The sequence below is a fragment of the Diabrotica virgifera genome, chromosome 9, assembly GCF_917563875.1.
Source record: "Diabrotica virgifera virgifera chromosome 9, PGI_DIABVI_V3a".
NCBI classification, from domain to species: domain Eukaryota; kingdom Metazoa; phylum Arthropoda; class Insecta; order Coleoptera; family Chrysomelidae; genus Diabrotica; species Diabrotica virgifera.
Genome location: NC_065451.1, coordinates 28,401,815 through 28,414,581, shown reverse-complemented (window position 1 = coordinate 28,414,581; position 12,767 = coordinate 28,401,815). Strand labels below are relative to the sequence as shown.

Sequence of the window (12,767 nt, the reverse complement as noted above, 5' to 3'; positions counted from 1 at the left end):
TATTTGATCACGTGTTTAATTCTGTCCAATCAGATTAAAATTATACTGAGAATTATCTACTGTAGAAAATTACCGATAGAATTTTTTTAAGTATAGTCTTTCTAGAAAGTATCCGGAAAAAGGAAAGCAGAATTATAATTTTGCGGTATTTATTTCTGTCACTTCAAATATAAACTTTCAACAACTAATTCATTTCATTTACTTATACAACCTCCATTTAAACCTAAACACTTAACTAAACATCCAGGTACATCCGAAACTAGGCCAAGGCCATAATTTTCGGTAATGGTGTTCCAGGCCTGCAAAACTGACCGAATCAAACCTTCTTTATCTCGTGGCGCTGCTCGTTCACTCGTTCCACTTCAATCTTCATCAGTTTCCATATGTTTTCAATGGGGCTAAGATCTGGAGATGCTGCTGGCCATGGAATTGTTGCCAATTCGTGTTCTTGCATCCAAGCTTGAGTATGGCATCTTGCATTATCATGCTGAAAACGCCACCCCTCTGGATATAAAACATGAGCCGTTTCAAGAAGAACACCATTTAGGATGTCACAATATTTCGCACTATCAACAGTACCATTAACTATACAGAGAGGTGTAGCACCACTCTGAGATATTGCTCCCCAAACCATTATTTTAGTGGGAAATTTGTAAATTTGAACGGTAACATTTTTTCTTGATAGGACTTTTAGATGATTTGCACCAAGCTGGAAACAACTTTCATCAGATATAAAGACATTATTAAAATTATCTTCTCGAAAACGTTGACAAAAATCTATTCTTCGTTGCCTTTGCAGAGGTGTCATTGTAGAGATTTTTTTTTGGATTCTTTGATATGTAGCCTTGCTTTTTCAGTGACATGCGGACAGTTTCTGAGCACACTTTTATTCTTCGTTGATTTCCAAATCTGTTCGCTAATTTTCGAAACCCTAGGCGCGGATTTTGTCGTCCTAAAGCCACTAAAGCATTTAAAAATGTTTCCGCGAATCTTACGCGGTCTAGCCGAAACTGGTATATGTCTCATATCTATGCCATTTTTTATCCTCTTTATTGTCTCATACACTGCACTTTTTCCGAGTTCAGTCAATTGCACTAATTTTTTAACGTTTCGGACACCCTTCTATACAAATATTCCACCACTTTTCTTTTTTCTACTTGCGACATTATTTCATAAATCTTAAGTTTGTTTACAAACAACAATATTTGACAGGTAGTGTTGTCATGCGATTTTGTGCATAACCTACTATCGGCACGACCTACTTGATGCGTTACTTTTGTCTTAAAATGTTACAAAAAGGAAATTATTAAAATTAAGAAAAATATAAAATTCCGGATACTTTCTAGACGGACTATAGATTGTTTCTGTTTAATGGCAACCAGTTTCCTAGTTTTGACAACTGTCACATTTAAGAAAATATTCATAATATACGTATTAAAAAATAATATTACGAATATCACACGACAGTAAGAATAAATAAGAAAATAATGCTTCATTTTTACTCAAATTTGTTGTCATTGGGCAATAGCCACTCGAGCCTTGCGGGCTCTCGTGTCTATTGCCAGACAACAAATTTTCGAAAAACGGTCGCATTATTTTCAATTTATTCTCACTCTCTTGTGATATTATACTCGAAAATTATTTATCTGAGTTGACAGTTACTAAACTATATTGTAGCTTAGCAACACTAGTTTATTGTTACGATTTCGAACTTGAAAAATTTCGAACCCCAAAAATGTATAGGGATTTACATAAAATTGGTTACAAAATTAAGCAGGTTCTGAAAAGCTTGAATTTTATTTCGTTTTATGGGGTTTTAAAACAAGCAAAACTTTTTGAAGAAAATTGAAAATAAAGAAGTCTTTCCTCTTGGGCAACCCATCCGTGGACACACTGTATAGCATAAAAGTCACACAATAAATTCCAAAATAGTTTTTTGCGAAATTGATACATGATAAAGGTCCATTAAATTTGACTTTTCCTAAATGATACTTTATTTAGTTTCTTTTCGCTACATTATACTGATTTGTCAGGTATTTATTATTTTAGGTGTCTCTTGTAACCTATCAAAATGTACTGGAAATACTTTGAACCAAAATTTCACTGCCACCACGGATGTGAACATCGCAGAAAATCAATTTGAATGTGGAATATGCTCCAAACAATTAACAACAAAAGGTTCTTTAAAAGTACACATGAGAATACACACTGGGGAAAAACCGTTTAAATGTGAAATTTGCACCAAACAGTTTTCAACAAACACAGATTTAACTTTACACATGACAGTGTATACTGGTGAAAAATCTTTCACATGTAAAATATGCAACAGATTTCAAAAAGTTCTACTTTAAAATATCATATGAGAGTGCATGCTGTTGAAAGACATTTCACATGCAAAAATTACACAAACAGTGTTCACAAAGTTCTACTTTACAATCACATATGAGAGTGCATACTGGTGAAAAACCTTTCACATGCCAAATATGCTCCAAACGGAAGATCTGGTTTAGAATATCATATGAAAGTGCATACTAGTGAAAAACCATTTGAATGTGAAATTTGTACCAAACAGTTTTCAACGAAACAAATTTTAAATACACAGATGCGAGTGCATAGTGGTGAAAAACCATTCACATGCCGAATATGCAACAAACAGTTTTCACAAAGTTCTAATTTAAATAATCATATGAAAACACACAACTCTGTATTCAATGTCGTTTTGACACACCTTTTAAAACGCAGACATATTACGAATCTGAAAAGATGACTGCGTAGTGCTAGTGTAGGTTAAATACAAGTGTAACAGTGTATCCGAGTAATTACATTGTTTAGACTGTTAATATACTGAACAATAAAGAAATTATTGATATTTTTTTTAATAGAATTTACTTATTGAAAGTTTATTCTTGATTTATTGAGCCAAAACTAATTCAGGAGAGCAAAAACCAGTTAGTCGCCTTATTTCCGATTCAGCCTTCTCCCAACCATTCTCCATTCAAAAATCCAAACTTGCTGTTGTTCTTAGCCTTAAATATGTCCCTGATTTCCTTAATAGTCTGAACACGACTACTTTGTGCACATTCTCAACTTTTCACATCTTCATCGCCACATAGCTCATCAGGCATTTTTATTCTTTGACTTGTTTCTAGGAACTTACATTAGTCCAACCATTTTTAATTGAAGGCGACTCATTTACAAATTGAGCTGAGAACAATCGGCAACAATGTTAAATTTTAAAACTAAATTTATACCGGGGGCATTTTTATTGGGTATGCCTTGCCAATGTGCATAAGGGAAAAAGGAAGATGATCTCATAAAATTTGCCTCGGTAACAATATACCTCCGGTCTATGGGTCATATTTACGAGCGACTAAGTTGAACAAATTCCTTGAACACTGTGAATCACTTCGCTGGTCTATATATTTACGTCCAAGGAAGGGTGAGAATCCAAGAAATATTTTACTCATCAACAGGTGTCCTTATCTGCATGGACGTAGACGTGAGGTGTTTTTTTCTTGTGACATGGGATCAAGCCACATTTTAAGTTTTAAATTAAACGTATTTGACGTTTCAATTTCCAACTTGGAAATCGCTATCAAAATACAAAACTTTAATAATTTAATCAAATTTTGTTTTTGATGCTTGGTAAAAAATTCTTCTCTAATAATTTAATTTTATCTCACTCATTAATATTGACCATTCAGACATAAGATATTATATGTATGTATATTTTAAAGTAGATTTATTTAGTAAATCTTGATCTTCGATTCATTGTCTTCACTCTTGTTCGTATTCTCGTTTTTTCTTTCGTTTACTTGATTAAAAAAAACTCCACCATGTTTTTATTTTTAATAAGCGTGTAAATTGGAAATATTTTCTGATCTTTTTAAAACTTGCAAAACCTACAAACCTTGCAAAACACCTGGAGCAAAAATTGCAGCGAGTTTGTTCTTAGTTCATTAAAATGAAACCAAACATTGCTTTTTGTTGTTGCCATTTGCCATTATTCTTTCACGTTTTAATATCTGCAAAAGAATATTCACGCGGTTCCCAAAGATCAAGGATAGTAAATGAAACTCAATACTTATTATAAACACACATCATAATGATAAATTTGAAGTGAAAAATGACCTTGAAATACTGTATAGATAGGTACTCTCTATTAATAAAATTTTACTTTATTTACTATTTTACTTCGAAAATAAGCCACACTTTAAGTTGAAAATTCAATTTATTTGATGTTTTGACTTCCACTTCGGAAATCGTTATCAAAATACAAAATATTAATAGGTACCTATCACTTTCACAAGTGGAAGTCGAAACGTCAAATGAATTGTTTTTTCAACTTATATTGTGGCTTATTTTCCAAGTAAAATAGTGTATAATCATTAATATAACTAATATTGGATACAGTATGGTGCAAATGATTGGAATAAATTCGTCCTTTCGTAAACCAGCGACATTCAGGATAAATCCTAAGACAGGCCGACTTTTATTTTTGAATTATGATTTATATCATACTAATGACGTCATCCATTTGAACGTGATGACGTAATCGGTGAATTTTTTAAATGAGAATGGGAGTCGTGTACTAGCTCATTTGAAGGGTTATTTATTCAATTATCTATTCAGTAATATAAACATTGATATAATTACTCATACAGTGTGTCTAAGAAAAATTATTTTTAATAAATTAATCGACGCAAAAAGAAGAATGTGTGTAATTTATTTAATTCAAAAAACATTCTAATGATTTCAGAAAATAGAAAAAATGTGTTTATTTCACAAATAACATTGTTTTTCGCTTAAATTAAATAATGTTTAAACTGTCAAGGGGCAGATGGGTGACAGCTCGAACATTAAAATTAAGCGAAAAGCAATGTTCATTTATCAAAAACCATTTTTTTTCTGTCTTCTGACAGCAATAGAATGTATTTTAAATTAAATAAATTTCATGCATTCTTCTTTTTTGAACCAATTTAATTTAAAAAATAATTTCTTGAGCACCCTATATAAATAATTATGTTAATGTTTATATTGCTGAATATATATATATATATATATATATATATATATATATATATATATATATATATATATATATATATATATATATATATAAAATAGATGAAATAGAGAATGTGGAAAAATCCAAAAAAAAAAAATTTACATAAAAAAAAAAAAATGAAAAAATATATATATATATATACATTAGCACTTCGAGCCAAGCAGGCTCATGGCTTGGTTTACAATCTTCCTCCATTCTTGCTTGTTCTTCGCTTTTTCTTTCCAATTGGTTGCATTGAGATACTTCAGGTCATCATTAACTTCATGGCTCCATCTGGTCCTAGGTCTTCCTTTTCTCTTTTTACCACCTATTGTAGCGCTTAACATGATTTTAGGCATTCTAACTTGGGCCATTCTTTGGACATGTCCTAACCATCTAAGTCTTTGTGATCTTACAACTGCAATTATATTAGGCTCCTTATACAATTCTTCTAACTCCTTGTTTGTTCTTCGTGTCCACTGATTGTTGATTATTTTTCCCCCAAATATCCTTCTAAGTATTTTTCTTTCCCATACTTGTAACATTGATTGCTCGGTTTTTGTCATAGTCCAAGTTTCTGAGGCATACGTAACTATTGGTCGTATCACAGTTTTATACGTTCTTAATTTAGCTGCTTTGGATATATTTTTGCTTCTGAGTATTTTATTGAGTGCATATATGCAACGATTCCCTGACATTAGTCTTTTGTGTATTTCATTCCGGATATTTGGTTTACTAGAAAATAAGGTCCCTAAATATTCAAATCTGTCTACCTTTTCAAATTTATACATTGTTCCTTCATTCGTTGTTATCATTAAATATTGCCCTTGTTTAAATTTTTTGTCGGTCCATTCCATATACTTAGTTTTTGTTTCATTTATATAAAGTCCTTTTTCTCGAGCTGCCTTTTCTAGTCGTTCTACTACCTCTTTTAGTTGTTCCTTGCTTCTGGATAGAATTACTACATCATCCGCGAATGCCAAACATTGATGTTTTTTGTGATATATATGTCCTGATCTGTTAATATTAGCCTCTTTTATTATCATTTCCAATACTACATTAAATAGCAGTGATGACAACGGATCCCCTTGTCGTACTCCTTCTTTCACTTCGAAATTTTCTGTTAGTTTGTTATTAACTTTTACTTTATTTTCTGTTTTCGTAAGTGTAAGCTTTATCATTCTTATTATTTTTGGTGAAACTTCTAGATTTTTTAACGCTTTATATATTTCTTTTCTTTTTATTCTATCAAAAGCTTGCTTAAAATCTAAGAAGAGTGCCATTGTTGGTTTATTATATTCATAGCTCTCAGCTTGTATTTCTCTTAAAGTAAAGATGTTGTCTATAGTACTTCTTCCTTTTCTAAAGCCACACTGGTATTCACCTATGCTATTGTTAAGACTTCTTGCTAGCTTGTTTTTGATGTGGACTGCTAATATCTTATATATTACATTTAATAGTGCCACGCCCCTATAATTTTGACATTCTGCTTTGTCCCCCTTTTTATAAAGAGGACATATCACTGCTTGCTTCCACTCCATTGGTAGTTCTTCCTTTTCCCATATGTTTTTTAGTAATTTGTGTATTTTGTCTGTCAGCTGCGCTCCTCCATATTTTAACATTTCCGCTGTTATAGAATCACTTCCAGGACATTTATAGTTTTTTAGATTCTTAATAATAATTTCAACTTCATTTAGGGATGGTGCTATATCTTCCGTACTGTCTCTTTGCATACTCATTATGGCGTCTGTGTATCCTTCATTATCGTGATTTATGTGTTCTTCATTTCCATGATCTGTGTCTTCTTCATTGTGATTATTTGTGTACTCCCCGTTTAACAATTCATCAAAATATTGTTTCCATCGTTTTAATATTTCTTGGTCATCAAATATCATTTTTCCTTCTTTATCTTTGTAATAAATGGGCTGTGGTTTATATTCTCTTTTTTGATTTTTAATGCCTTGATATAAATTTCTAATAAGATTATTTTTGTAATTCTCTTCAATGTCTTTCAACTTATCTTCGTAAAATTTTCTCTTTTTATTTCGTAAAATTGCGCTGGTTTTTCTTCTTTGCTCTATGTAAAGTGTTTCCGCTGTTTTTGATTTCAGTCTTAGACTTTCTAATCGTAGCTTGTTCCGTTTCTCTATTTCTAGTTTGCATTCATCGTCGAACCATGCCTTTTGTTGTTTCTTGATTGGCTTGTCAGTATCATCTGCTACGGCTTTTAAAGTATTTTTAATTAAGTCCCATGTTTGTTCTACATTGTCATTTTCTGTAATAAGTTCCAGTTTCTTGTTAAGTGTCAACTGGTATACCTTTTTTTCTTCTTCTGTTTGTAACCTGACTAGCTTGTTCATCATGCGTTTTTCTCTGTTTCTGTTTCTATTTATAGGTATTATTTGTTTCATTTTTATTCCCACTAAAAAGTGGTCTGAATCTATATCTGGCCCTCTATATGTACGTATATGCATTATGCTTTTTTCTACATCCTTCTCTATTAAAACATGGTCTATTTGGTTTACCGTTTGACCGTCCGGCGATCTCCAAGTGCCCTTGTGTATTTCCTTTCTCTGGAAGTAGGTACTTTTTATTAAAAGGTTTTTTTCTCTTGCAAAGTCGATGAGCATGTGTCCATTGTGATTCGTTGTTGGATGCAAGCTGTATTTTCCTATAGTAGGCTTAAATATGTCCTCTCTACCTATTTTGGCATTGGTATCTCCAAGGACTATTTTGAGATCATATTTGGGGATGGTTTCATATACTTGGTCCAGTAGGTTATAAAACTCTTCCTTTACCTCTATTTCTTTTTCTTCCGAAGGTGCATGAATATTTACAAATGAAATTTTTTGGAATTTTCCCTTTACTCTAAGAACACTCAGTCTATCGGATATTGCTCTGAATTCGACAATTGATGCTCTAAAGTTTTTATGTATTAAAAAGCCTGTACCCAGCATTCTATTTTGCCCTCCACTATTAAAGAATAAGTAATCTTCTATTTCCTGACTGTATTGCCCTAATTGCTTTGTTTCTTGTAATGCGACAATCTGAAAACTGTATCTTTTAAGTTCAAGTACCATTTGTTTTAATTTTCCTTCTTTGTGACTTCCTCTTATATTCCATGTCGCCATACGTATTACTTCGTTTGATTTTATTGTTTTCTTTTTTGTTTCGTCGTTTCCCTCTTGTCTCCTTTTTCTTTGCCGTGTCGTCTTTATAGTATTGTTCTGTCCGTTATTGCTTATTAGTTTTTTGAGCGGTTATAATTTACTCTTTCCAACTTTTCTCTTTCTCTGTTCCATTTCCATACTTCATTATCCAAAATTAACTTTTAATATCCCACCTTAGCAATTTTCCCTTTGGTCTTCTCTTCTTTAGCAGTTGCTCTAATTTTGGATTGTATTTCTCTTTCACGTTTTGTTAGATCATCATTTATGTATATGCGGTTCGGCAGTTCTTTGAGTTTATGTATGTTTTTCATTATTTTCATCTTTTCGTATTTGCTATCCAGTTCGACTAAGTATATTTTATCTCCCAATTTCCTTGCTTCATTTATTTTTACTTCTATACCCATTTCCTTGTCGATAAAATTTTTTACTGAATCTCTTAATACCTTTGGATTATTTGTAGTTATCGGGATGCCTTGTATAACTATATTTTTCCTTCTTTTGTCGCTTTCAAGGTATTGAATTCTCTCGTTGCAACTCATTATTTCTTTCTGCAAATTATTAATTTCTTTTAACATTTTTTCATTATTATTCTTCATTGCTGATATTTCGTTTTTATTTTCAATCTGTTCTTTTTGAGTTCTTTTAGTTCCTCGAAAATCTCCTTCATTTTCTTATCTTGTTCTTTTTGTTGTTTTCTTATTTCTTCTGTGTCCTCTTTAAGATTTTTTAACATAGACATAATTTGCGTTAGCATTTCTTTGTTGGAACCGTCATCTTCTTTGGAGATCTGGTGGTTTTTTTAGATTGTTGAAAAGCATCCAAGATATCTGTAGCTTTTCTTTTTCCTGATTCATCTGCTGTAGTTGAGTCATCGGAATCATACATTTTGATTAGGTATACCGCGATAGAAACTGGTATCTAGGTCGACCCTTTAAAAAATTGCCGTTTCTCACAGTGTAGCAATTTCTGTGTATTTTTAGTAATTAAAAAAAAATTATTATTCTATTTTTAATAATTAATTATATCAATTCTTATTGTAGTTATTTTGTAACTTTTAAAATTATTCGTTCCCACCTCTACAGGTCTACCAATATTTACAAATTTTAACAGTTTTTGTTAACTTTCGTTCTTTTAATTATTGATAATTAGTTTCAACATTAATGGAGTTTATAAAAATATAAAGCTAAATTCAATTTAAAACGAATGCTACTGTAATACTGGATGCCTAATCTTTAGAAAGTACTCTCACAATTTGTACTTACTAGTTCCCACGTCACTGGGTTCGGTGTGAATTACTGGTTGCCTACACAGCTTCGCACAGCTAGCGCCAGAAGTTAGTTACAATTCAACCTTGCGGATAACTAACCTCTACCCACTGGTCCCACTGTTAAAAAATCACGTTATTCGTCGTAGAACAGTTTCTTTTACAACCAATAATAATTCTGAGTCTACCTTACCCGTTAAATACCACTTTCACTACAATTTTTCACCAATTTAGTTCGATATTACCCGATAACGAATTAAATATCGGAACACCTATTTTTGTGTTGTTGTCTGGACAGTCATATTGCTGAATAGAGAATTGAATAACCTTTCAAGTAACTATCACACGACCCCTATTGTCATTTAAAAAAATGATCGATCATGTCATCACGCCCAAATGGATGACGTCACTAGTACGATATATGTCTCAAAAATCATAATTTAAAAGTAAAAATCGACGTGTTTCAGGACTTTTCCTTAAAGTCGGTGGCTTACGAAATAACGAATTTATTCCAAACATGCATCATACTGTACGTAATTGCATAAGATGCCACAAAGAAATAAATTCAGAAGAATATTTACTTTATTTTGTTAGAAAACTAGAAAATACCTGTCAAAACATACATGATAATTTAATAATTACATAGATCTTAGATTTAACGTAATTACTTACCTACCTGTTTATATAAATAATAAATAATTAAAATATTATTTTGGTACGCCACTGCAAAGCTGACAAGAGAACTATTGGTGACTCGTTTTAAGTGCGATGTTGCCAATGAAACACCTTCAATTAAAAATAGTTGAAGATTGGTTAATACTACAATTTTGTAGCAGTCACAAGAAATTCGCCAGTTTGAATTTATAAGATGTTGAAAATTGATATAAAAAATGTTTTTGCGAATTTTAAGAGTTCATTTATTAAGACAAAAAATCAGAATCTTATATAGCATAAAAGTCCCACAATAAATTCCAAAATAGTTTTTTTCGAAATTGATACATGATTCATAATCTAGACGGAGAGGCAGCGCTGAAAAATCTATTTGAATTTACTAAAGCTAGAGTTTTCACAGTTGATTACTGTGAGTGTGTAGAGAAACATACTGCGGTCGGTCAAGCGAAACGTAGAACAGGGGTTACTGAGAGGGTATAAAAGTTGCTTTCCTACGAAGGTAATTATTTCCATTTACTAAGGCTGAAAATCAGTACACACATTCTAAATTAAATATAAATAAAAGTTATTATAGTCGGTCAGCTGTATGACGGGACAGAGCCGGTCGGTCGGCCCCAATAGTCGATTGAGGAAATGAAGCATTTTGGCTCGCAATTTTTTTGTCCAGCATGGATTTACTTGAAACTTTCACAGAAGGTAGGGAATAGCCCAAGTATCATTTTCTATATCATGACGCTATCATACGCTAAAACCTTGGGGGGTGGTTGCCACCTTATCTCGGGGGGTGGGAATTTTTTATTACATTTTAACCATGTAATTCGATGCAAAAAGTGATTCTAAGAAAAAAATTATTTTTACATTTTCTTCGTAAAACTAAAATTTTTCGAGTTATTCGCGCTTGAAAATAACAGTTTTTCGACGAAAAAATCGACTTTTTTAGAGGGTTTTTTGAGAATACCTCGAAAAATATGCATTTAATAAAAAAAACTGTAGAAATCAAAATTGTATCTTTTAGTAATACAAATCAAATTCTTTTCCAATAATATCTTTAAGACCAATACAAACCGAGATACGGCATGTTAAATGTTAGCTTTTTTTTCGTCAAATGTATAATTTGAAATATTCAAAGCCAAATAATGGGAAAACTTTGAATTTTTCGAGAAAAACTTAATAATCTTTTTTCAAGAATACAATTAGACCTTTCAAAAAAATAATAAAAAGTTTCTAGCATGAAAATTAAGCGACTTATAATCAAAAAAAATGTCCGTACCTGTTTTTCTCTACGAAAAAAATCATTGAAAACAACCCCTTAACTACCTTCTTAATTCAAAATTGGTATTCACCTGTCTGTAGTTCCTTTATATTTATATTATTGATACACTCGAGTCTGACCCTTTAAAATGCGTAATTTTGGAAAAATATTATATCTCACTGTGTACTGATTTTCAGCCTTAGTAAATGGATTTAATTACCTTCGTAGGAAAGCAACTTTGATACCCTCTCAGTAATGAGACCCCTCAAAAATGATTTTGTAGGATTTTTAAAGGGCTATAAGACTGTGTAAATTAAATTCCGTAAGATGCCTTAGTTTTTAATTGAGTCGGGTTTAAGGGCTCGAATAAGGGGGTGTTTGCTCTGGCAAATAGAGGTTTTAAACAGCTATATCTGGCTAACTATTCACTGTAATGAAAATATATGCACAGCGTAATTTTAGTCATTAAAAAGCTACAATTTAGTAGTTTATAATTTTTTTCTAATCTTCAGTATTTTCGGAGGTATTTCGAAGTAAAAGGTGAAAAGTACCAAATTGCAAAAAATCAATTTTTCTTTAAACTCCAATTTTTCCAAAATTAGGCATTTTAAATAGGTCAAACTCCTTAAGTGTATTGATAATATAAATATAAAAGGAACTAAAGAAAGGTGAAGACCAATTTTGAATTAGGAAGGTAGTTAGGGGGTTGTTTTCACTGATTTTTTCGTAGAGAAAAGCAGGTATCGACATTTTTTTGTAAGTCGCTTAATTTTCATGCTAGAAACTTTCTATTATTTTTTTTGAAAGATCTAATTGTATACTTAAGGTTATTTAAGTAAAAAAGATTATTTAAGTTTTCCTCGAAAAATACAAATTTTTCCCATTATTTGGTTTTTAATATTTCAAATTATGCATTTGACGAAAAAAGCTAACCTTTAACATGCCGTATCTCGGTTTGTATTGGTCTTAAAGATATTATAGGAAAAGAATTTGGTTTGTGTTACTAAAAGATACAATTTCGATATCTACAGTTTTTTTGATTAAATGCATATTTTTCGAGGTATTTTCAAAAAACCCTCTAAAAAAGTCGATTTTTTCGTCGAAAAACTATTATTTTCAAGCGCGAATAACTCGAAAAATATTAGTTTTGCGAAGAAAATGTAAAAAATATTTTTTTCTTAGAATCACCTTTTCCATGGAATTGCATGGTTAAAATGTAATAAAAAATTCCCACCCCCGAGATGGGGTGGCAAACACCCCAAGGTTTTAGCGTATGATAGCGGCATGATATATAAAATGATCCTTGGACTATTCCCTACCTTCTGTAACAGTTTCAAGTAAATACATGCTGGACGAAAAAAT

General features: G+C 31.5%; 1 protein-coding gene across 1 annotated transcript in view; it reads left to right on the top strand.

Annotated features, from left to right (window-relative positions):
- Positions 1-12,767, top strand: part of LOC114341160 (zinc finger protein 420-like) — a 60,725-nt gene that overhangs the window by 5,114 nt on the left and 42,844 nt on the right. The gene's annotated exons all lie outside the window — the stretch shown is intronic.